The following is a 24,366-nucleotide window of genomic DNA, read 5'->3' on the forward strand; positions in this document are numbered from 1 at the left end:
ACTTTTTACAACTGGGTCAGGGTGACATTCACAGTATTCTTGGAGTTTAAGCAGGCCACAAGACCACCTGCATTCATGGCTTCAGGGAACTTCATGATGTGGATGCCATGATCATTTTTGGAAGCCAGCTATACCATCATTAAAGCTGTATCAAATAAGAGAGGGTACTTGTTCCCTTGCGGTCAGGTAGAATGTACTTGTGTAGGTTTACACTGACAGTGGCAGCAACGGGAGTTATCATGTTATATTTATTATGCTGTGTGATATGAAAGGTGCATACAGGATATGGGTTACTAGTGAAGAAACAATCCCTCAGGGAGATGAAATAATTGGAAGAAATTACAGAGCTAGGATTTGAACTTGGCTCTATAGTTCTTTACACAATACAACATTTCAGATCCGTGAGTCTAGAGCATATAATTTAGGTGGTTTAAAGCACTTCACCAGTGACACTGCAAGGTGCAATTTTTTGTTCTCTGACATACCCTTCTAAAGCTGAAATGAGAAAGAAGAGAGGCTCAGAGATCACACTTGACACTGGAACTCATCATATGAGTTTTCCTCAAATGCCTTGGAAAGCTGAGGGTAGTATGCTACACATCTTTGCCCTTCAAATGGTATAGACAGGATGGCTGTGCTCTATTTATTGAAAGGGTAAGTCAATACCACAAGGACATCCAAAATCTAAGAATCCTAAATGCTCCACAATCCAAATTTTGAGCTAAGGACTACTTAATCTATACTGGTTCAACTAGTACCACTCAGAATCATGGGATTAATGTTCTCATGAGAACTCTGCCTCATTTCCCTGCCCCCTGCACAGGAGCGTAATTTGTACTAGGTAAGCAGGTAGAGATCACACAGGCCTCTAGAAAGGTACTAGAAGGTGGGGCTGGATAGTCACAGTACTAACTCTATAAAAGGACACAAAATATCTGGCATTTATCGTAAGAAGTAGGTGTGGCCACAAACTTCAACGATTAAAAAGCGCTTCAAGGAGAGAGGTGATGTTGAACAGTGGGTCATAGGTGATGGATCCTACCTGTGGCAATTAACCCCAGGCAGGTTTGTGTGCATTCCCCTTGTGTCACTTTTATCATCTTTAAAATACTCTTGAGATTGGCGCCCCATGAAGTTGTTGTGAGAATTCAGAAAGAAATTAATTGGTGGAAAAACTTGAAGGGTCATACTTTGCCTATAATCAATTCTGTCTGCCATGGTTGTCTTCTAGGCTTGCACGAAGAATAAGGGAAGACTTTATATTTTGTTAGTCAGCTGGTGATGATTCTGATCAGCTCCTCTGACACCTAGATGGTATTTGTTTAAAGACCAGGCACAGGAGCCTGCTTTTACACACACACACACACACACACACACACACACTCACACACTCTCTCTCTCTCTCTCTCTCTCTCTCTCTCTCTCTCTCTCTCTCTCTCTCTCTCTCTCTCTCTCTCCTCTCTCCTCTCTCCTCTCTCCTCTCTCCTCTCTCCTCTCTCCTCTCTCCTCTCTCCTCTCTCCTCTCTCCTCTCTCCTCTCTCCTCTCTCCTCTCTGCCAGAGCTGGGAGTTATCCCTGTTGTTCTTGGATTCAAACAAATAGACTCATTCAAGCATTTTCTTCCCTCTCTATTCACAGTGAACAGACACAATGGCCCTGAAAAAGTGCTCTATTGTTTCCCCTAGGCAAGTCATGGGCAAAAATACACATGACGGAAAAAGCCATGCACTGGGCATAGCATCAGTACAGCCAAAGCCTCCATTTGAAAAATATGGCAAGTCAGAAGGTTCAAAAAGAGAAGATTCTTAAGTAGAATGACCCAAGCACTTCATCTTCATGTCTCATAAAGCAGGGTGCAGTTACTACTATACACAGCCATGGCTGGTCCTGAGGCCAATTCTGTTTCACAAACACAAGTGTTCACTCTCTTTCAAGAGAACAATGAGTCTACTAGAACATCAGAATGGCTTCTCTCTCATTCTCTCTCTCTCTACCATTTCAGCGACATGAATCCACAATCACTGAGTCCCTTTGCTTTGTGTCAGAATTAGATTTCTTTGTCCCCAGTCCTCAGCCCTTGTTTCCACTTCCTCGCCTGCACTCTTCTGCTGAAGGTCTTGATAGGAAATTCTGCTCCAGGGCTAATATATTCCACCATATTCTGTCCTCCTTCAGCATGTCTTACTCTCCAAAACTCATGGTTGTTTCTGTCTTCATTTCTGCCCACATAACCCCAGATGCCTTTGTCCTTTCCAAGCCTTCTAGAGGGCTCAGTCTGCATTTGTGACAGTTGCTTCTCACTGGGGCATAGGGAAATCACCTCTGACTCCCTGAACATTGCTCTGTTGAACTTACTATTCTTTTTTTTCAGTGTTTTAACATTTTATTAGCTACTATAATATAGACCCTAGAGCTGCCTCATTCCCATCCTTCCCCTCCGCTCCTCTCCCCTCTCTATGGGGATCAGGCCTTCCCAGGAGCGCCAGCCTTTGCTGCTTGGGCCTGCTGGAACTCCTGCTGCATCTGGCCTAGAGTTCCCTCTGTTACTCCAACTGCCCCTCAAGTTCTCGAAGCTGGAATTCATATCACTTCATTTCAGCTGTGATATATTCCAGCCTCTTTCCCACCATGAAGTGGGCTTCTCCCAGCTCCTGTTTGACCAGCACTGCACCCAGAAGTTTGAAGACCACCTTGGACCCATCTAGCAGAGCCAGCTCCTTCTTCACGATGCTATTTTCTATTAGCTGGGCCTCAAGCTTCTGTCTCCTTGACAGTTTTACTCAAGTCGTTTTGTAGCTGTTTGTATTTGGCTACCTCTCCCAGCAGCTTCTTTTGAATCAGCTCAGCCATGTTCAGGATAAGTCTGCAGGGAGTGAGAGGAAAATGCTGGGTCTGAAGCATTGGAAGGTACCTGAGGTCCTTTTTCTGGTTTGGTATTCTCCCTCTGTTTTTCTTACAAATTCTTCCTCCTTCATCATTTGCTCTAAGTGGATCATAAGTGACATCTTCTAATGATTGTCATCATCCTCTTAGTCTATACATCCTAGTATATTTTCACAACAGAATCACACAGTGATGCAGCTTTCAAAATGTATCCCACTTGTTAAATGATATACTATTGTTCTCTTCCATTGTCTTTCCTTCCCTACTAGAATTGATTTATCTCATGCAAAGCTCAGATGTCTCAAGTTCATCCAGTTGAATCATCATTTACTATTTTCAACCCATGCAACAGCACTGGATTCAGCACTCCCTATGGTTCTAACCTGTGCCCTTAGCAAATGACAGTACCAAGCCCTGGACTCAACGCCTCTTACAAGGCTGATCTGTGGCCTTAGCAACCATGGACAGAATTCAAAGTAGGGGTTGTCTGAGTCCACTTCCATTGCTAAGAACACAATACCATAGATTAAGCAAGTTACAAAGAAAAGAAGTTTAAGTCGGGTATGGTAGCTTGCGCTTATAATCTCAGCTACTTGGGAGGTGAAATTTGGAAAGGTAGTGGTTTGAGGCCAGCTCCCCAACAAAAAGTAGGAGATCCTATCTGAAAAAATAATTAATGCATAAAGGACCAAAGTAGTAGTTCAAGTGGTAGAACAAAAAGTAAACGGGAAGAGAAGCAAAACAGGATCCATTTTGGCTTTTGGGTCTAGTCCAAGGTCAAGAGACCACATTCTGGTAATGTCCTTCTTAATGGCATATCCCCAAAGCAGCAAAGGGAATCCCATGGCAAAAGGCAGAAAGTATTCAAAAAACATACCATATTGACTTTTTATATAAAAACTATTCTCAAGACAACTTTTCAACCTATTAAGTCATTAATTGTATGAACTCAGAGCTATAGACACCTCTTAAAGATCTACCTGGAGGCTGGGAGTTTGGCCTAGTGGTACAGTGCGCGCCTAGCATGCACAAGGGACCAGGTTTGATTCCTTGGTACCACATATGTAGCAAAGGCCAGAGGTGGTGCTGTGGCTCAAGTGGTAGAGCTCTAGCCTTGAGAAAACCCAAGGATGGTATTCAGGCCCTGAGTTCTAGCCCAGGACTGGCAAAAAAAATCTACCTGGGTTTAACCTCCTAATGTCTCATAAATGAGGATTAATATTGCATTGTGGGTTGTAAGGGATCTACCATTGTAAAGTCACGTACACCAGATGCCTCCTTTATGCCCTAACAGACTTTCCCCCCAGAAGCATCCTATTCTAAATTGAGTTACTTGGATAATACCTTTGAATCAGGTTTCAGTATTATTTCCAAGTCCAGTCCAGTTACAGATGCACTTCCTATCTCTCCCATCACCTTTTAATCTAGATGTTAATTGCTCTGGATTTCCTGTGTCCCTTCAGAAATCTTTGGCTGTTTGTCTTTGATTTTGTTTCACTCACACCTAATAGTTATTACTTGGTATCCATTAGTACTACCAATCCTGAACATGCTGCCATGGACTCTTTATGCCTCAATGGTCTTGTGAAATAGTTATTTCTAATATCTGGGCTTTCCATGGGGATGATGAGACACAAGAAGGGTCAGTAATTCCCAAGCATCACACAGCACACTAGCACAAAGCATGCTGGACCTTCCCTGGAAATTTCACCTCTACAGGTGATTTGCAATCATGATGGGTAAAAAGGTCATCATATACAAATATCTGGTAATTAACATAGTTGACTTCAGAAAGCTGATTGTAGTAGGAAAACAGGAACTAATATAGAACTATTTCTATATTTGGTGATTTCAGGGACTTATGCTTGGGAAAGGTAATTAACTATATGTTTATTAAAAAGATGAGGTAGTCAAGTGGGTAGTTCATGTCTATAATTTTCGTGATGCAGGAAGCTGAGAGCTGAGGACTAGAGTTCAAAGCCAACCCAGGTAAGCAAGTCCATGGGATTCATGATCTCCAATTAATCACCAAAAAGCAAAAAAAATAAAATGGTGGCTCAAGTGGCAGAGTACTAGTGCCTAAGCCCTGACTTCAAGTCCCAGGATCAACACACACACAAGAATAAATAAATATATAGGGTTTGAGCTGGACATCAGTGTCTTACACTTGTAATCTTAGCTAGTCAAGTCTGAGATCTGGAGGATTATTGTTTGAAGCCACTCTGGCAGAAAAATCTGCAGGATTCCATCTCCATATAACTAGCAAAATGTCAGACTGGAGTTAGGGCTCAAGTGGCAGAGTACCAACCATGAGCAAAGTTGAAAGAATGTGAGGCCCTCAGTTTGATTCCAACATACACACACACACACACACACACACACACTCACGCAGACGTGCACACAGTAAAAGTTGTGGTTGACTTTGTTGGCTTCCTTGTTATGGTGTGGCAGACCCAGAAGTGACATTAAACAGTAAATCAATTACAAGTTGAGGTTTATGTGACTCCAACAAATCCTTAGTTTTTGTACTATGAAGACAAATCCACCATGAGGCTTCCCATGAATCCAGTTATTCTTAAAGATTAGTTTTAAAGGCCACCTTCTCTTTATCAGCCAGAGGGAGAGCTGGGGAGAAGTGATGTGCACATAGAGAGTGAGTGAGACACTGTGCACCAAGCTAGGCTGAGCTGTTTGAGCTGCTTGAGCCTGGCTGGGAGGCTGGCTGGGGAAGGGGCGGGGAACAACCTCACATGGCCCCAGGACTTTTCCCGAGTAATCACAATGGGTGATAATTAAGGAGAGACAGTGGAAGGCCTTTGTGAATAGAAGTCAGGGGAGTGCTAAGAATGCCCAGATGAGATATAATTGGGACATCAAAGACAGTTGTAACATTCACTGTATTTTTGTTCTCCAACAAACGAAGTGTGAGTCTCTACGGGAATAACTGCCTCTTTTCTGGAATATCAACATTTGTTTTGTGTTCTCAAAAAAAAAAAAACCACCACCTATATTGGGGTTCATAATCTCTGGCTTGTTTGGGGGACATGAAAGGCTCTGCTAACACATCCAATATTGCTTGCTCTCATTGTTTTCCAGAAAAGGATCTTTTAATACTTCCCAGTATACAGGAAGGGGGTCATTTAGCATCAGAGCTTAAGCATCATTCTCATTACATTTCCAGATGTTTCCATGAGAAATATACGAACCAACCATGAGCTATAATTCTGCAGTTGCACACTTACGTATTGCTATATAATAGAAGTTGTACAATTTATCTAGTGTAGCACAAAACTATTTCATGCATGGACAGCTAGGAATATTCACTGTGAGAAGATTTGCTTTTACCTCAAGGCTGAACTTCACCTACCCAATGAATGACTGGAATATCATTTTAGGGATCTGGGCCATATGTTCTGAGATATTCAGAATAATGTGTCTTTTCCTACTTGCCACATCGGTGCTGAAAAGACCAGTGGGCTGTTGGATGTTGAATTCCACCTGTGGAGTATATCTAAGTATCTCAAAGTGACTTCATTTATTCATCCCATTGCAATCATAATGTTGTATGGATTCTAAACACAAAACTTGAGGATTCTTTTTTACATGATAGAGTCCATTAAGGCTTGAATGTAGAGACACAATATCCTCTGTGCTGACACCCACGAATTGCTTTCATACTTGCTTTCATAATTTCACATAGATGAAATCAAAACATAAATACAAATCCCTCTGGTTTTAGCTTCGCATTAACATGATTTAACTTGGGCTCATAGCCAGTCTTCCTAACATGAGTTGTTATAACCTTGCCACAAACATCTGTGTGGATAGCATTGCTTTTTTTAGGGTGTTTTGTTTGGGATAGAGACCTGGTTCTGGGGTGCATTGGTGTGTGAAATAGCTCTGTGGCCTTTGATGATGAGAAGGTAGTGATAATTTTCACCACCTGTGATGTGGAGAATAATGACTTCGCACTCAGTAGGGAAGGATGGAGATGTGTGGTAGTGTGAAGTGAAAGCTGTTAGTGAGAAATCAGGCAGGGGCCATGAGACTTTTCCCCAGCTATTCCAATGGTGGACTGCAGTGGCTCAGAGAAGTGGGAGGGAGCCTTGGAATCAGTGTGGACTGATTGTTCTTTCTGTTGTAACTTATTACCAACTCCTGCTGTGAATGTTGCAGAAGTCCAATGCATTGAAACACAAACATTTTTCCCATCGTAATAACAGAGCTTCAGGAAGACTTAGTTGAAAGATACTGGGGTAGCTTTCCTAATCTAAGCTACCAAAACCCGTAATAGGAATATTGTTTGCAAATGGTCACTGATAATAGGATTTACAAGAAAGAAAACATGGGAGGAAATACATCAACTGTTTCATAACTTTAAGATGAGGTGTGTGTGGATACTTGATGACTTTGAACAAGGCACAGTAAAACCTGGAACCACAGCCATGACTATATCAACACAGTTTTTAGGTAGGTGAGAAAAACTTGAGAGATGTAGCACAGGAGAGAGCAAACTACAGGGTGATTGGGGTTTGTTTTTGTTTTGTTTTGTTTTTTAAACATAGTAGGGTCTACAGATTCTATAGAGTAATACGAAATGTTTTAAACAGAAGTGGAAGAAAAACCAATTGCCTGAACAAAGAATATGAACCAGAAAAATCAAAGAAAATGAATGCATGCCCTGTGTGCATTTGCATATATCTATATGTATATATATGTATAGATATAGATATATGTATAAATGTGTGTATGTATGTGTGTATATATACAATTTTGACATTATGGATAATTTAAGAAGTACAAGTTAAAATTCGTATGATACCATTTTTCAGATAGCTTCGGAACTGACTGGGGAATTTCCATTGTTAAGATAATGTTGCTGATAGCAGGAACTGTGGTGCAAGCTTTTTTGCATCCAGGATGACACGAATGATCAAAATTGTAAATGCTCTTACACTGACTTTGCAATGTAGTAACCTAGCAAAGGATGTAAAAGCATGGAAGAACACACTGGGTAGAAGAAAAATGAGTCTACTACAAAGTTCCAAATACGAGGGGTTGAAGGCATGGCTGGTACCAGCCAATGAGAGAAGGCGTTAGATATCAAGTTCAAATCCTGGTCTTGGACCAAAAACAATAAAGTCCCAAATATGAAGAAGAGCCACAAGTATGAAGAAGAGCATGTCTGGAAGAAATTCTGAATGGTTAGGAATTCCACCTTACATGTTTGCCTACAGAAACACAGTGAGATAGGTGTAACAAGATCATTCATCACATGTTTATTGTAGCAAAAATGGTGGAAGCGAGGTTGTATCAATCTCAGCTGTCCTATACCATGGAGAACCAGTGATCTAGGAAACAGTGCAAGAAAGAGATATATCTTCAGTCATGAAGAAAACATTAGGTCCATATTTAAATGAGAAAAGTAGAATGATGTGCATAACAGTGTATTTGTTAAGATACTCTTGGTTTTCATTGGAAATGATAGATTGTATATATTTTATATATACAGAAGCAAATGTACTATACATATCTATAATAGTGCAGTTTGCCTATGTATTTTCCTGCAAAAAAAATGTGGGAGAAATATTTGAGAATGTGGTAGCCTTTGGGAAACTGGTTGGGTATTCAAATTAGAATTACTTAAGTGATTGTCAAACATATCCCATTAAGTTTCAGCCATGTATAGATTTTGCCTAATTTAATCTTGGTTTATCACATGTGTTATGTACGTGTCATCCCTCTCCCATGCTTATTGCATCTGTGTAAATAAATCATTAATCATCACAAACTCATGAACACCAGCTCTATTTTATTCCCATTTTATGATGGAGCAACTTTAGCCCAAGGAGGCTAAGCGACATTCCCAGAAGTTGTGTAGCTTTTAGAGTGGAAGGAAAATGGTATGCTGGCTTACACCTGCAGTCTCAGCACTCAGGAGGCTAAGGCAAGAGGATCATGAACTTGAAAGTTGCACTACATACCAAGTTTGAGGCCAGCCTGGCTACAAAACCACAGCAAGAACACTTGAGGTTCCTGCCTGTAATCCTGGCTAGTCAGGAGGCTGAGATCAGAGAATTGAGGTTTGAGGCCACCCTGAGTAAAATGTCTGCAGAGTCTATCTCTGATTAACTAACAAAATCCCAGGCTAGAGGTGTGGCACAAGTGGTGGAGCACTAGTTGTGAATAAGCAAGATGAGCAAGAATTCAAGGCCTAGAACCAACAAGAAAAAACAGGGAGGATCTCTTTTGCTGTCCCTTGGTTATCTCATATTGTTACAGTATTTCACTTTGTTATCTGATATATACTTGATGGGTTATTTGAAATTGGATATGGAAGGGGGAAAACAACATGAGCAGGGGAAGGGGGGAAATGGGGACCGTGACATGAGAAAGGGTATCAATGTATGTGAAGTAATGCACCTTCTATCTGGTGAATATAATGTAACCCTTCTATTAATTACAATAAAAATATATGAAATAAAAAAGAGGGAGGATTTGAACTGTGGTAGTCTAGCATCCCATTCCATCATACTTTTGCTTAATTATTTTTGATTATTCATAATTCAAGCAGGAAGTCTTTTGATAGACTTAAGATCTTTTTTTTTCTTTCATTTTGTGCCAGCATTGGGGCTTGAACTCAGGACCTGGGTGTTATCCCTAAACTTTTATGCACAAGGCTGGTACTCTTACCACTTGAGTCACAGCTCCGTTTCCAGCGTTGTGGTGGTTAATTGGAGTTTAGTCTCATGGAATTTCCTGCCTGTGCTAGCTTTGAACCTTGATCCTTAAATATCAGCCTGAGTAGTGAGGACTAAAGGCATAAACCACTGGCACACAGCTGAATAATGTCTCTTTCATGGCCCATATCTCCAATGGGTGCCTCTTTTCCTTGGCATACTTTATCCAAGCTTCTTCTGAAGATTCTGAAGACATTTCATAAAGGGGAACGACTGCCCTGCTGTAATATGGGTCTTGATTGTTCTAAAGTCCATGAGGCAAAGCCAGAGATGCTATAGGAGAGATGGGGAAGTTTGAAGAGGGAGGAAGTTAGGTCATTAGAGGTGTGTCCCTGAAAGGGCTCCTGGGACCCTGCCAGCTCCTATTTCTTTTTGCTTTCCTGGCAGTATGAGTTCAACAGATTCTCTGCATGTCAGATGGCCCTGCTGTGCTGTGCTGTCTCATCCCTTGCCCCAAAGCAACAAGATCATTGGACCATGACCAAAACTTGCAAAACTAGTTCCAAAATCAACCTTTCCTCTCCTAAGCTGATTTGTCTCAGGTATTTTGTCACAGTGATAGAGTGCTAATACTTGCTGCTTTGCATCTCCTCCTTTTTCAGCCCTGGTTTTGTTTTCTGTAAGGAAATTATTCTCATAGAATTCACTGTAGGAATTATAACCATGTCGTAAGCCATGGGAGATGAGGCATTGGCTAGAACCCATTCATGGCTCCTTTCCTCTATTATCGGGAACTGTAAGATCCCAGCCCCTGATCTCAAATGCATTTATTGCAGCACAGTTTGTAGTTCAAGGTCATATGCTAAGGGATCACTCTGCCTTCTGACTCACTGCATCAGGTTGGGAAAACAAAATACAGTGAGTCAAAGCTAGATTGGAGTCCCAAGTGATTAGGTTTATACAGCCAAAAACCATTACTTTTTGGAATTATGCTATGAGAGAACTGAGGTATTTGATGAGTAGTACCATCTTAGCAATAAATTGAGGAAACAATGAAATGACCCTTTCTTCATTCCTTTCTTGCTCCCTTCCTCCCTTCTTTCCTTCTGCTACTAACAGCTCACATTATTTCTTGTGTATTTCTCCTAAAAATGCCTTTTTCCATCAACCATATACCCAAGATATCCTCAATGCCATACAGACAAAATTAAAAGCCTTAAAAGATAGTCACCTGCAGACAGCACTCATTTGTGGAAGGAACAGAACTAGCAATCAGTAATTACAAGGCTGAGAGCTAAGTGATTATGAGGTATACATGCCATGCTATAGAAGGACAAATCAAGAAGCGATTGTTGACTTTAGTGGTGATGATGATTCCTGGGAAGGGAAATGGCCCCTGGTCTCCATTGGAAAGTACTAATGCTTTGGTTTGTTTCGGCCCTTGTCTGCTCACTGATGAATGCAACCAGCAGGTAACTCCTGGCAAATCAGGCATTGGAGGGCTGTCTAGAGAAAGAGAAAATGACTGTCGATCCTGCCCGTTGTAATACCACATTTCTGATCATCTGGAGATTCAACATACAGTCTTCCTTTGCTCTGTAAGAATTCATTTTGTGCTTACGGAATGGTAGGCCTCAGGTTAGAGGCTAGAACACCAAGACGACAAACTACAGTGCCTTACTGTGAGACACTTGGACGTAGTACAGTTGAAGCAGAAGCAAAGGAAACAGTGGGCTTCTGGGTAGACTTTGCCTTTCAGAGAAAGGGCAAGTCCAGAAGGAATGATAAAGGAGTTTGTAATTGCACTAGCTGGAGTTACCAAACAATGTACCAGATGCTATCCTAAATGATGTTTATATGCTTGTATTTAGATCTGTGGTGTAATTCTCACCATATCCCCACGAGGTATTATAACTCTGAGCTTGCAGTTATGGTCACTGAAACACAGATGTGTGAAATGGTCTAGTGCTATGTCTGAGTGAGTTGGGAACTGGGAAGGGTCTGGCTCATGGCATCCAATGATCAGGATTCTGACCCAGTGCATTAGGGGAGAGGACTTTCTGTACACAGCCAATGGGGTCTGCTAGCAATGAGAAATTAGGAGTGGTTTTTTGGAGGTGTGACTTAGCTGGGACAAGGATTATAATAAATAAGTGCCAGAAGAGAGAAGTTGGGATAGAACCATAGGAAGTTGTCAAGTGGGGCTTTTATTCCACGGGAGGCTTTTGAACAAGAAGGTGATATAATCACACCTGGTCTTCCAGGTGACTCACCCCTGGTTGCAGATTAACAAAGGAGGAGGACAGTGGGGGGACTGGCAGAGGAGGCCCGTTAGGAGGTGTTATAACAGTCTACCAGAGAGCTAATGAGAGTTCGGATGAGGTACTGGCATCAAAAGTGACAAGAAGCAGCAAGGGAAGAGATATGGGGAAGACAGAAACTGCAGGCCCTGGGAAAGAAAGTATAGGAGTGATAGAAAAGGAGAGCCCAAAGACAAAGAATGCTCAGCAATCCTTTTCATTCCCGACTAGTAGTCAGGAGTGGAGAAATGTGGGATTTAGGACATCAGAAATGGTTCTTGTTTCTGACAGTTATCTCCAGTGTCAGGCAAGGGCTTGATCGCCTGCCTAAGACACTGTTGAGAACTGTTAACTTGAAGAAGTCTGATTAGAAGAAGGTGACTTGGAGTGTGCCCTTGATGTGTGTGCATTTGGATCCCAGGTCCCTGCCCTCTCCTTGCTTCCTAGTCACTATGGGTGAACAGGCATCGCGTGTCACACGCTCCTGCCACGTGTACTATTCTGCCACAGAATCAACCATGGATCCACATTTCTGATACCAACTGTTTTGAGCCGGAAACAACCTTTCGTCCTTCAAAGCTGGCTATCTCAGGAATTTTATCACAGTGATGGAAAGATGACCAACTTAAGCCCTCCTGGCCAGAACAGCCCCACCACACAGGCCAGATTGTGTCATGTCTTAAAGGGAGATGGAATAGACTTAATCCACTGAGAAGTTGCATGAGTTCCCTAAGGCTGACTCCTTCTAGGCTATAAGAGAAAATCTATTCTGTGCCTTACTTCTACTGTTTCATCTGTTACATCTGCTGCTCTGGCAGTTTTCATCATTTCTGGTTTGAAGCTGAATCATGCTGATACCAATGCATTTATCTGTTGTCTTTCCTATGTTTGTGTCTGCCCCACTCTGTATAAGGATGTCAGTTATATTGCGCTAGTGATGCTTCCAGCATGATTTCATACTAATCTAACTAGTGGCATCTTTAAACAGTACTCTCTCCTAATCTGGTCATAGGCTGAGCTCCTTGGAACTAGAACATCCACATGTGAATTTTGGTGTAACACATGATAGCCCATGATTAGCCATGCATGAGGCAAAGGCTAATTGCTCTCAAAAGATAACCAAGCTTCTGTGCCATTTTCATAGGCATCTTCTGGAGGCCTGTCAGCAATTTATTATTGGCTTTAAAACTGCTACCAAGTCAGTGGAGCTGAGGTCTATTGGCAAATCATTATTAAGACCTGCATATATTTTTAATCAGCTAGAGAAGGGCAGGGCACAAATTATTGCCATCTCTAGAGAACGAATAACTCTCCTTCCAATAACACTTTTCCAACAACAGAAAAATCAATCCCAGCCCAAAATACAGGCTTGTCTGCTGGAGAGCTTTCCTTTGGAGTTCAACTACTTGTGAGGAAGAACTGGTGGAGGTCAGAGCCTGAATTAGGATACTCAGGAAGTTCAAGTGCAAATAACATTTTATACGTGATACCCACTGAAAAATGACTGAGGTCCATTTTTCTCTGGAGTGGGCTTCTGCTTTGTCAGTAAGCCAACTTTGTGGGTTTTTTTTTAACTTGATGTTTTCTTTCCCTTGGAAAATAGATTATATCACCAGTTGAAATGTAAGTGTTCCAACCAAAAAATAATTGGAAACAACCTAACTTTTCCAAATTCCTTTTTTTCTTTAACAAGCTTCTAGCTGTTATGGCCAAGTAGAATCAGAGAAAAACACATTGGAAATCAAGGTACAGGGTCTTTCCTTATTGGGGGGCAGGGTGGAGGGACGAGAACTTGTTCAAGAAAACCTGGACTGGCTGAATTATGTGTGTTGTCAAATGGCTGGGGTTTGTGTTTGGGCATCATGGAGATGGATGGATGCCCATGAGTAGAATGAGAGTTCTGCCCTGAGCATTTATAATTCACATGCAGTCCTTCCCTAAATAGCTCTTTAGTGCGAGTGCATTTTCATGTGGTTCTATTTACATTCACACCCCATTTGTATGAACTGCCAGCGCTGGATGGAGGCTGATAGCTGAAAACCGTTTTCCTTCACTTTCAGTTTCCATTGCTTTTCCAATCTCTGTAGCCTTGAAAATGAGCTTTGCTGAGCTTCTCATTAATTTTTCACCCCTCTCGCTGTGGGAGACTCACAAACTTGCAGTGCTAGGTTTGCAGGCCAAAGAATACTTGGCATGCCACCCCCTGCATCCAGCAGTAAGTTTCAGAAATACACCTTTAGGGATTTTGACAGGTAAAATGCCCTGTACTTGCTTTCTCTAATTAATGGGTTTTCCAGGAGCCCTTGAGTTCTGTGATGTTCTAATAGCACTATATGCTACCAGCCGCTCTTTCTTTTTTAATTGGATGTTAAATTAAGAGTAGCAGTACAGTGCACTCACAGTGTCACTGGTGGAGCTATAACCAGCTGGATGACCTTGGAGAAATGAGTTCACCTTTTGAACTTTTATCATTTCATCATCAAGATGTGTGTCTTAAGGGTAGACCATCTCGAGGTTTCTGTTCCATCTAACCTGTCTCTCATGTTGATAGTGGTCAGATATTCTTCTTTACAAAGAAAAGTCATTTAACAAGACTTTGCTGCCAGGATTGGTGTATTGGGAGATGTAAAAAGTTACCTGTACCATCTTTATGTAAGACTTATGCCATATGGGAAGTCCTCTGCTTAACACAGCTGTGTAGTCAGTTCTTTATCATGACCTTGGAATGTCTTCTTTTCTTTCCACGGATCCTCTCATCGCACTCTTGCATCACTCCTGATTTACACAATTTGAATGCATTTCTTTAGGGACCTTGGAAAAGATCATTGCAAGTACTGGAGTTTAGGGTTTTATAGGGCAAGCAGTGTCAGGGATATCTAATGAAACTAGATCCCGGTGAGCCATGAACATTCTCAGCTGGAAAATTAACCTTATCAAAATTTTTGTCTGGCTGGTTGAATTGGAACTGAGGTGTGTACTTGAGTCAAAGTAAAGAAGACTCTCACTGATTACCAGCCAAATCAATAGTGCACCCAATTACTTTCTGCACAGATCTTACAAAATGAGATAGCTTTCTGAACATAGAGATGGTCTTCCAAGAACTAACCATTCAAATGCACCATGAATGAAATATGAGAGGGAAGCTGATTGCATCCACCTCATACAACCTGTGTTTGCTGTCTGGCAGTAATTATCTTAGAAGTGAACCTCTAGACCAGGAGTCAGAAATGATGTCTTTGTCAAACAAGCCCTTACCTTATCCTTGAGTACATACGAGGGGAAAATAGGGAAAGAAAACCCAGTAGAAGAATAAAAAAAAATGGTGTTAGGATTAAGTAATACAATAGTGGTTGAATTTTCCCCATCTAAATTCTGTGTCATCCTTGATGAGAACTTTTGTTGTGGGGTAGGGGAAGTGAAGTCAGTTGTGAACTGTGGACCTGGGCACTGTCCCTGAGCTCTTCCACTCAAGGTTACTGTCTTACCCCTTGAGCCACAGCACCACTTCCTGTTTTCTAGTGGTTAATTGGTAATAAAAGTCTCATGGACTTTAGTGCCTGGACTGGCTTTGAACCTTGATCCTCAGAACTCAGCCTCCTAAGTAGCTTGGGTTACAGGCATTTTTAATGGTTTGTTTTTATGGCTATTAGAAAACCAAGGGTACCTTTAAGATGAGCAAAATAGAAAAATATTTTAAGGAAACTATAGATCTTAAAAGAATTAGAATATTTGTTACATGAGCATTAAATTAGAACACATTGAGTAACTAATGCATAATTCCTGGAGTGTTTGAGATACTCCATATGGAAACTCTAAGAATATCACTCTTTCGATGTACTCCCAACACCAGGGAATAAAACAGGGCTAAAACAACACATACGGTGAGTGGCGCTCTATCAATACATGAGTCCTTGGAATTTAACCTTATTGTATTTCTCAAAGTGGGTTCTCTTTATAAATCAACTAAGCAATTCCCTTAGAGCTTGTTTACCTCATCCATGAAGTGATGCATAATAGATGGTCTCAGAGGGCCCTGCCAGCGCTAATGTCCTTAGGTTTTATATCAGTACATTTGGAAAGAACATGACAAATTTTTCAGTTGTATTTATATGGAGTAGCAACAGAAACTACAAGTACAGTGTTCTATTGCCCAACTATCCCTCTTTGTGCAATGCCCTTCCCAACTGCTGCTCCTAGACAAGATTATCTGAAAGAACGACATGATGCTATCTAAAAGGTTATTCAAATAAGAAGCCAAATGAGGACATGGCTTGTCTGTTTAAAGACTACCAAGAATACAGGAATATAATTACAAATGGTGTCCCTCTCAGCCATGCTGACAGCACATATGTTTGCAGCAAGAGCAGGTCTTCATACTTAGCCAGAAAGAATTACCATGGCTAAGACAGAGAGGTGTGGGAACAGACTCTTGGGGAGTCCAATGACGGTTCCCCTCTCTCACCTGTGTACAGTGTTCTACCTCCTACTTGTGGTTTTCATGATCCCTTCATCCTCTTCTTCCTTTATTCTCTCCTCTTTGTTTACCTTCTCCACTGGGGCACCAGTGGCTCTAGTACGCATCACTGGTACCAAAGGCATCATCTAGAGATCCATGAGTTGTATTGTGATGTTAACCACGCATACAGGCCAACCATCACGTCAAGTGTGATGAAGGCATGCTGTGACCATAAGAATCTAAAGCAGCTTACCTCTAATAGGTAATCCCTAGAAGAAATGAGGAGGCCTGTCACTGAGGATGAAGATGTTTGGTTTTGATTTGATTTGACTGGAGTTTTAGATAGGCTCTTTCCACATATTTCAGGCTGGAGAACTTTAGACATCAATATCTTGCCTATCAAACACAAATATATAAATAGGGGGAGTTTTATACATGCTTTCCTTAGGAAAGAAAAAAATTGAAAGGACTCAACATTTATGGATCAGAAAACAGTGAAGCAATGAGTAAATCCATAAAACCTAAAAGCAGTTGTTGGAAAAGATCTCTAAAATAGAAAGTCTAGCCAAAGTAATCACTTAAAAGGCCACACATTTTTTTTTAATGCTAGGAAAGAATATAGTGATTTTTATTCATCAAAAGAAGAAACTGAGGGCAATTTATAGCCAGATTTGAAAATCTAAGGTTAAAAAGATAATTTCATAGAAAATAATATAAATTGCCAAGATGGGCTCTGGTAGAAATGGAAATGCTGGATGGCCTAAACTAGTATTCAGTACTTAAATCAGAAATTTCTGAAACTTTATATTGAAGTACAATTTACATAGGTTAAAAGTCATCCATTTTTATGTACTATGAGCTTTTATAAATAGACAGGAAGCCCTCACCAGCTTTAGTGCCTGAACATTTGTTCTATTTGTTCAGTTCTTTTTCTCACCCTGGGCTACATATATCTGATCTGTTTTCTTCACCTAGACTGTTTTGAAATGTAGAAATACTATTATATAGCATATAGCCTTTTGAGGATACATTTAGAATTCACACATGTATATCTATAGTTCATTCTTTTTTCTTGTCAAGTAATATTCTATTATATGGGTATCTCATAGTTCATTCAAGTAGTTAAAAGCATGGTTTCATGTCAGTGGGGTAAATAACTGGAAATGAAATTTCTAAGTATGGGTTCTTGTGGATTATTTTGGAGATAGAGTTTCAGGGAACTTTCTGACTGGACTTGGTTCAAACTGTAACTCCTGCCTCTGTGAAATAGTAAGGATTATAGGTATAAGGCACAAGCATCCAGTAGAAAGTTGACATCTCTGCCTCAGTAGAGTATACCTCTAGAAGACCCACACTTGATGGTGAAACATGGATAACGATGAAAAGGACTCATTCTCACCATCACTATTCCACATATTTCCGAAGGTTTGGCCCAGAAAAAATATGAGGAAGGATGTCTGCACAGAAAGCAAAAGGTAATTTACACACAGGATGATCCTGGAAAGTTCAGCAGCATTTCTGTGAATGCAAATTAATGAATTGTTAATAAGTAGAAATCATATGGAGAAGTTAAGACTGATTAGAAAACCTGATTTTTCAGAGATTCTGTTCTTGACAACCCTAAAACAAACAAAAAGCAAACACAAGAAAAGCTCAGTGTGTAGTTGCTACATAAGTAACTCTCCATTTCACCCTTAATGGGTTTGCCTCTTCATACTGCAGAAATTTAATTGCTCTGATACCATATGACTCCTTCGCAAATATCTGTACCTAGGTGATTCCTTCCTCCATATCTATCTTGATCCATTCTAGTTTTTTTTCTAGCCATTTGTATATTAATAGTACAAGGGGGTCTCATTCTGACAATTTCATAAATGTGTACAATTTACTCTGAACAAGTTCACATCTTCATTGTGTTCATTAAAACCTATACTAAGTAATTACTGTACTAAAGACACTTCATTTCTACTAGTTTCTATTTAAGATTTTTCCTTTTATAGATCTGGGGGGAAAATCCTCCCCAGAATGTTTTCAAAGCCCTCTAAACACAGAGCAGATACTCTTAGTTTTTATTTATTTATTTCTTCCTCCTCTTCCTCTTCTCCTCCTCCTCCTCCTCCTCCTCCTCCACCACCACCTCCTCCTCCTCCTTCTCCTTCTTTTCACATTTGATTCTCATATTTTTGGACTTCTCCATGGCCAAACAGCCAAGAACCCTTCTAAAGTCAATGACATTTAAAGGACTCTCTTGTCTGCAGGAAAGCTGGGAGTGCAATGCAATAGACAATAAAATATTTCTTTTTGTGTGCTCAAGAGCAGAGATACCATGCTATTCAGCCTAACCGTCTTGCCAATTATATTTTTGTAATGGTTTATACAACACTTCAAGCACTCAGAATGCCGAGCAATTTTATTTTAGATTCCCAGGAGTAGTAAGGAGCTGTTTTGTTTGGTTTTTTTTCCTTTTCCTGTCCCTGTCATCTGTCACTCCATAACAGGATGGCCACTAAAGAAAAAACAATTGCAGACTATCTTCCCTTAATGCTTCTATTCATTTCATCCCACCCATCCCCTGCCACAGAAGCTTCTAAGTTCTGCAGTAGACCCCTACCTGTCAGCTGCTAAAGCTTCATTCCCTGGAGGTAATTTGCTATTTGGATGGAACTCAGAGGTTCCTGATACCCAGAACATGGTTTACAGAAGGGATGTGAACTCTAGGCAGGCACACACTCAGACATCTCACCCTGTACGAAGGCCTGAGCTACAGGGAACCTTCATACTACTAAGCTCAGGGATAGTGTAGACAGGAATAGTCAACATGGAGACACTTGACGCACTCATCATCCTGACACATTGTCATTTTTTTTTTCAGTAGAATCATAACATGTGAATCATCTTGTCCAAACTTTTCATTAAAACAGGAAACCAAGACCTGAGTGAATGAACTAACGCACACAGGTGGTTGGTCATATGCCAGGATGGGTACTAGATGAGTTGCAGTACACTGGTTTCCTGCTCTGAAATGGCTCTTTTCCTTTCCCAGCTCTGCTGTAAGGGTTCTCTAACAGGCATTCGTTCCAGTTTGGTTACTGGAGACTGGAAACTGCCAAACTGGATCCACAGAGGAACAACCTCTGTGGAAAAGGCTGAGGGACATGGCACTCCGTGACGAGCTGCATCTCCATTACTTGGGTCTCTCTTCCCTGGGGAATAATAAATTCCTTGTGATGAATAGGAAAGGCCGTTTAGAATCACACATGCGCAGCACTGGACTGTCAGGTCAGGTGACATGACAGAAGCCAGCACCACAGAAGGAAGCAGCGTGACATTACCGCCACCTACTAAAGTACTCTCTCCACTTCCATCTCTTCCCTTCGCTGGAACCCACCGAGTCAACTGTACTGAGCTCCACATGGAATCTTACGTCTCCATCCTTTGCCCTTAAATTCTACAACTTTAAAAATTTTTGCCAGGTTTATTTGGGGATGAAGCATGAAAAGAAGGTGAAAATACTTTGGGAGTATTTTCCTTTTCATTTTTTATATTTACATATATATATATATACATATGTAGATACAGATGTAGATGCCAGTCCTGGGCCTTCAATCAGGGCCTGCGCACTGTCCTTGGGATTTCTCAAAGCTAGAGCTCTACCACTTGAGCCACAGCACCACTTCTGGCTTTTTTTTTAAGTATGTGGTACTGAGGAATCAAACCCAGGTGCGTGGTAGACGAGCACTTTATCACTAGGCCAAACTCCCAACCCCTATATATATTTTTAACAAATATTTACTCAGTAGTTCGCTTTTACAGATTGAAAACTTCATTTACCTTTATGTTTTGCTTTTTTTTTTCTACCTTCACAATGGTATGGAAACAACATACATGCAGTGGAAGCTTCACTTCAAATTTTGAGTTTACCTCTTCGTAGGCTAGCAATAGGCAGTCTGACCATCTCTTACAAATGCTGGGGTGTAGCACCAGTTGTCACAAATGCCATGGTTAGAGCTCCAAGCCAGCTTTGCTGCTATCTGTGTAGCAGGAGTGGATATCTTCCAGCCCAGGCCATAGAAGGTCATGTGTATGACAAGTCAGGTATAATGCTTCTCATTGACTGCTCAGGACCAGTCTTTCTGTACTGATCATTTTGTATAGCTGACAAATGATATTATAAATATTCAGATGGCCTTTGGCAGAAATAAGACTGCTAGGATGTTGTGGTACTAAGCTAGGATGCTGGTGGTGGATAGTGAATGAAATGCATTTTTTTAATTTTAATTTTTGCTAGTACTAAGGTGTTGGGAGCCAGAGTGGAATTAAACTGTACCTTGATTTGCATCAGACAATGGCTTTATTGTCTTATTGTTTTCTGGCCTTATTCTGTTTAAATGACCTGAGATTTACCATATGAATGTAACACCTGGAAGTTCCTGGGGTCTCAAGGAGGGAAGAGGCTGGAGTGGAAAATAAACGAGGCAGTCTCGGGGAGTCTTTTCCTGGACTGCAGACATCCCGGACCCGGTGTGTCTGTCTCTCTTCTATTTCTTCCTAGTCCTTGCCCCCTATTTCAGGAACCCCAATCTGCGAACCCTGGTTTGCTGCCGGCTGGCCCCGGCACTAAGGCTAACACTCTACTACTTGAGTCACAGCACCACTTCTGGCTTTTTTTTCTGTGTATGTGGTACCAGGCAATCGAACCCAGGGCTTTGTGCCTGCTAGGCAAGCACACTATCACTAGGCCATGCTCCTGGCCCTGTCTGAGCTTTTTTTTTTTTTTTGCTCAAGCCTAGTGCTCTTCAACTTGAGCCACAGCACTGCTTCCGACTTTTTCAGAGTAGCTTACTGGAGATAGGAGTCTCGTGGACTTTCTTGCCTGGGCTGGTTTTAAACCAGGATCCTCAGATCTCAGCCCCTGAGTAGCTAGAATTACAGGCATGAGCCACCAATGCAATTTCGTTCTTGATATTTTTGGTGTGTGGTATATTACTCTATTGTAAGCCCAGGAGTATATATGCCACGTCTGTTTGCTAAATCGCGGTGTTGTAGAATGGTGAACGTGGCAGACATAAGTGACTTATGGTAATCATATGGGGTCTTCAAGTGGGAAAGGAAATAGCCTCTGACAGAGATCCCTAGCACTGGGGACTCTATTATCCAGCTAGGATAAAAATGCTGTCATAGATGCCTGTTTACTGTTTACATGTAGCGGAAGATTTTTCATTGAGAATAGAATGAACTACAGCTTGAGAGGTTCAAGTAAGGAGACATTCCTTTATTTTAGAAGTTTTAAGATAGGAATTAGGTGTCTAGAGGAGAATCTTAAATTTTCTTGTCTGTTGATCTTTAAAATAGACCTGCTTGCTGTAGGGTTTAGCCATGGTCTTATTTGTGTCTGTCAAAAGCACCTGTTTTTTGAACCTGATTTTTAGTGTATTAATAATAATATCTTATGAGATAGCTGTGTGGTTTGATGTGCATACCTTTTTCAATACCTTAAGGTATTCGGCTTTATATAGTCAGAAGAATATTAAATGTACTCAGGTCTATACAGTGAGACATATGCCAGATGGTTGGTAAGGACAATATCATTCAGATTAGTCAGAGCAGTCGCAGCACTTCAGTTCTGGCTAGTATGCCCACAAAACACTATGACAAGATAGCAGCATTTACGTTGCACATTTCAGGCCAATTTGGTTTATAGCTCAATCCTCCTCCGTGATGAGTCCAGCTTTGCTCAAATGAGGCATTCAGAAGATTGCTAACACAGATTCTAGGCTCAAATACATTCATTCCTCTCAGGTTGTTGACTCATCTGTGATCCATACTGTATCATCTATAATGGGTTTGTGTCTAATTCATCTAATGATGTTATGAATATAGTCCTTACATTCAACCAAGACAAAATACCAAACATTGCTGAAGTTAATATAGTCCAGTGGAAAAGCCGAGGGTAGAATCTGATTTTAAAAGGGCTATTCTTATATTTTATAGTTAAGGTTGGGGAGGGAGGAGTTTTCCATGAAAAAAAAATGTAGACATACCCATAACTGTAAGATCACCCAAACATTTGACGAAATGGAGAGAGAAGGGAGAGAGTGGAGGAAAGAATGTGATCTTAGAACCATAAACTTCTACAACTCAAGTGAATTATCTTGAAGTTTTCTGTTGCAGACACTGAAACTGGTAACCTAGTTAAAGAAAGAATCACATTCTGATCCATTGGCTTCGCATATTTCCAATTCTGTGTTAAGTGGACACGGATAGTAGAGACTTGGAAAAGCAGGAAGATAGAAGGAAGTTTCTTGGTTGGTGTGTCATTTCTTTTAACTGTGTACTTTCCAGTAGCTGGGCTCTGAATCACAACTGGTAATGATGCTCGACTCCTTCACATGGTCTATTTTTGTTTCAGCCTCATCCCCACACACAATACTAGCTTGACTTTTTCTGCCACTCCTTTCATCAACCAATGGATTCAGGCAGCCTACAGGGTTGAAATGAGAATATTTCCAGCCCACATTTGTTCTCTTTGCTTCCCCCACCCCCACTCCGCCATGCTCAATACATTTTACTGGATAGGAAGCAAGTTGAAGAATAAAGGAAATAAACTAGTGCTTTCTTTTCTACTCTCCAGTATTAATTATGGTATCCTGGGAACCAAACAAGGGATTAACTTATTCACAAAAGTTCCTAAAAATAAAAGAGAAATTATTCTCCTGATTCAAGATTAAACCAGTGTCTCAGACCTGTCAAATACATAGGCTAAGCAGAAATCACTTAGCTTTTAGAAGCAAAGCTTTAGGAAGGAAGTATTTTCTTCTTTATTCTCTAAATTTATGGAAATTAGGGACTGGGAGAGTACCTTCCTAGCAAGCTTGAAGATCTGAGTTCAAACCCTACTATTGCCAACGTTTTTTTAAATAGGGAAATATTTTAAATAGGGAAGCTTCTCAGGGAAGCAAATTCAGTCTTGGTGACTATATGGATGCTGGTTGATATTACTAATTAAACTTCAGAGCTTGGACATTACATCCAAAATAGAAACATACATGATAACATGTACAGAGTTATATGCATACACAGACAAACTGACTAAAGTTTATGTATGTAGGGAAGGAATCCATTAGTGCAACTTCTTTGAACAACTATGATTTAGCAAGATGAATACCAGGATGCTGAAACGTATTTGGGGTTTGAGATGAGGTGATTAACAAATGGAGGCAAGAAGAGTGAGCAAATGCAGCCATTATATTCAATGCATGGGGTAAGGGCTGAGATGTGGAAAGATGAAGAAGGGATGAAAAAGGTAGCTTGGATCAAGATGCATTGCATTTGTAACTTCACTTCTGAAACTGAACCCCTCTGTACAACTACTTAAAATTAAATAAATGTTTGTAAAAGAAAGCAGGAAAAAGACAAGGGCAAAATTGGGAAATGGAAACTCATGAAGAAATATCAGTGATCTGAGTTTTCATCTTGCTTTTAAAGCCACTCTATATTTGGAAATGAATCAGTATGAAACTAACTTGCTTATAAAACAAAATTAACACACAGTTAGAGAAAAATCCCTGTTTTAAAGAGGTTCTTGAAAAAATACCAGGTAAAGAATGAATCTTTTCTAAGATCTGAATTTAATCTAGTCTCTATTGAGAGGACTATTGCTTCTCCTTGTTCTCAGCCATAGCCTCTTGGATTCTCAGATCTTTTATAGGAGAAATAAAACAAAGCAGGCATATGAAAAAAAAACAAGAGCATTGTTTTCCTTGGTGGTGTTGGTATTGAACTCAAGACTTCTATCGTGCAAAGCATATATCTTACCACTGAGCTATATCTCCAGTGAAAAGTAGTTAAAGTCTGACATGCATTGGAAAGGATTCATCTGTTGGGTTTTTTTTTTCTTTTCCAACAACAACAAAAAAAGAATCAGCTTTTCTGTTACTGGAAACATTTGATAATGTAGAAGGGAAATGATTAGAAATTGCGTTTCCCATAACTGCAAAATGTTGTTAAGTCAGGCTTACAGAGTGAAGTTAATTCCTTCAACCCACATG

The 24,366-nt window shown here is 40.6% G+C and overlaps 1 protein-coding gene and 1 pseudogene across 1 annotated transcript in view; one reads left to right on the plus strand and one right to left on the minus strand.

Annotated features, from left to right (window-relative positions):
* Positions 1-24,366, plus strand: part of Phactr1 (phosphatase and actin regulator 1) — a 412,563-nt gene that overhangs the window by 264,095 nt on the left and 124,102 nt on the right.
* LOC150048504 (prefoldin subunit 6 pseudogene) lies at positions 2,463-2,849 on the minus strand (annotated as a pseudogene).

Source organism: Megascapheus bottae, chromosome 22 (assembly GCF_031878675.1).
Source record: "Megascapheus bottae isolate mThoBot1 chromosome 22, mThoBot2.hap1, whole genome shotgun sequence".
In the NCBI taxonomy this organism is placed as follows: domain Eukaryota; kingdom Metazoa; phylum Chordata; class Mammalia; order Rodentia; family Geomyidae; genus Megascapheus; species Megascapheus bottae.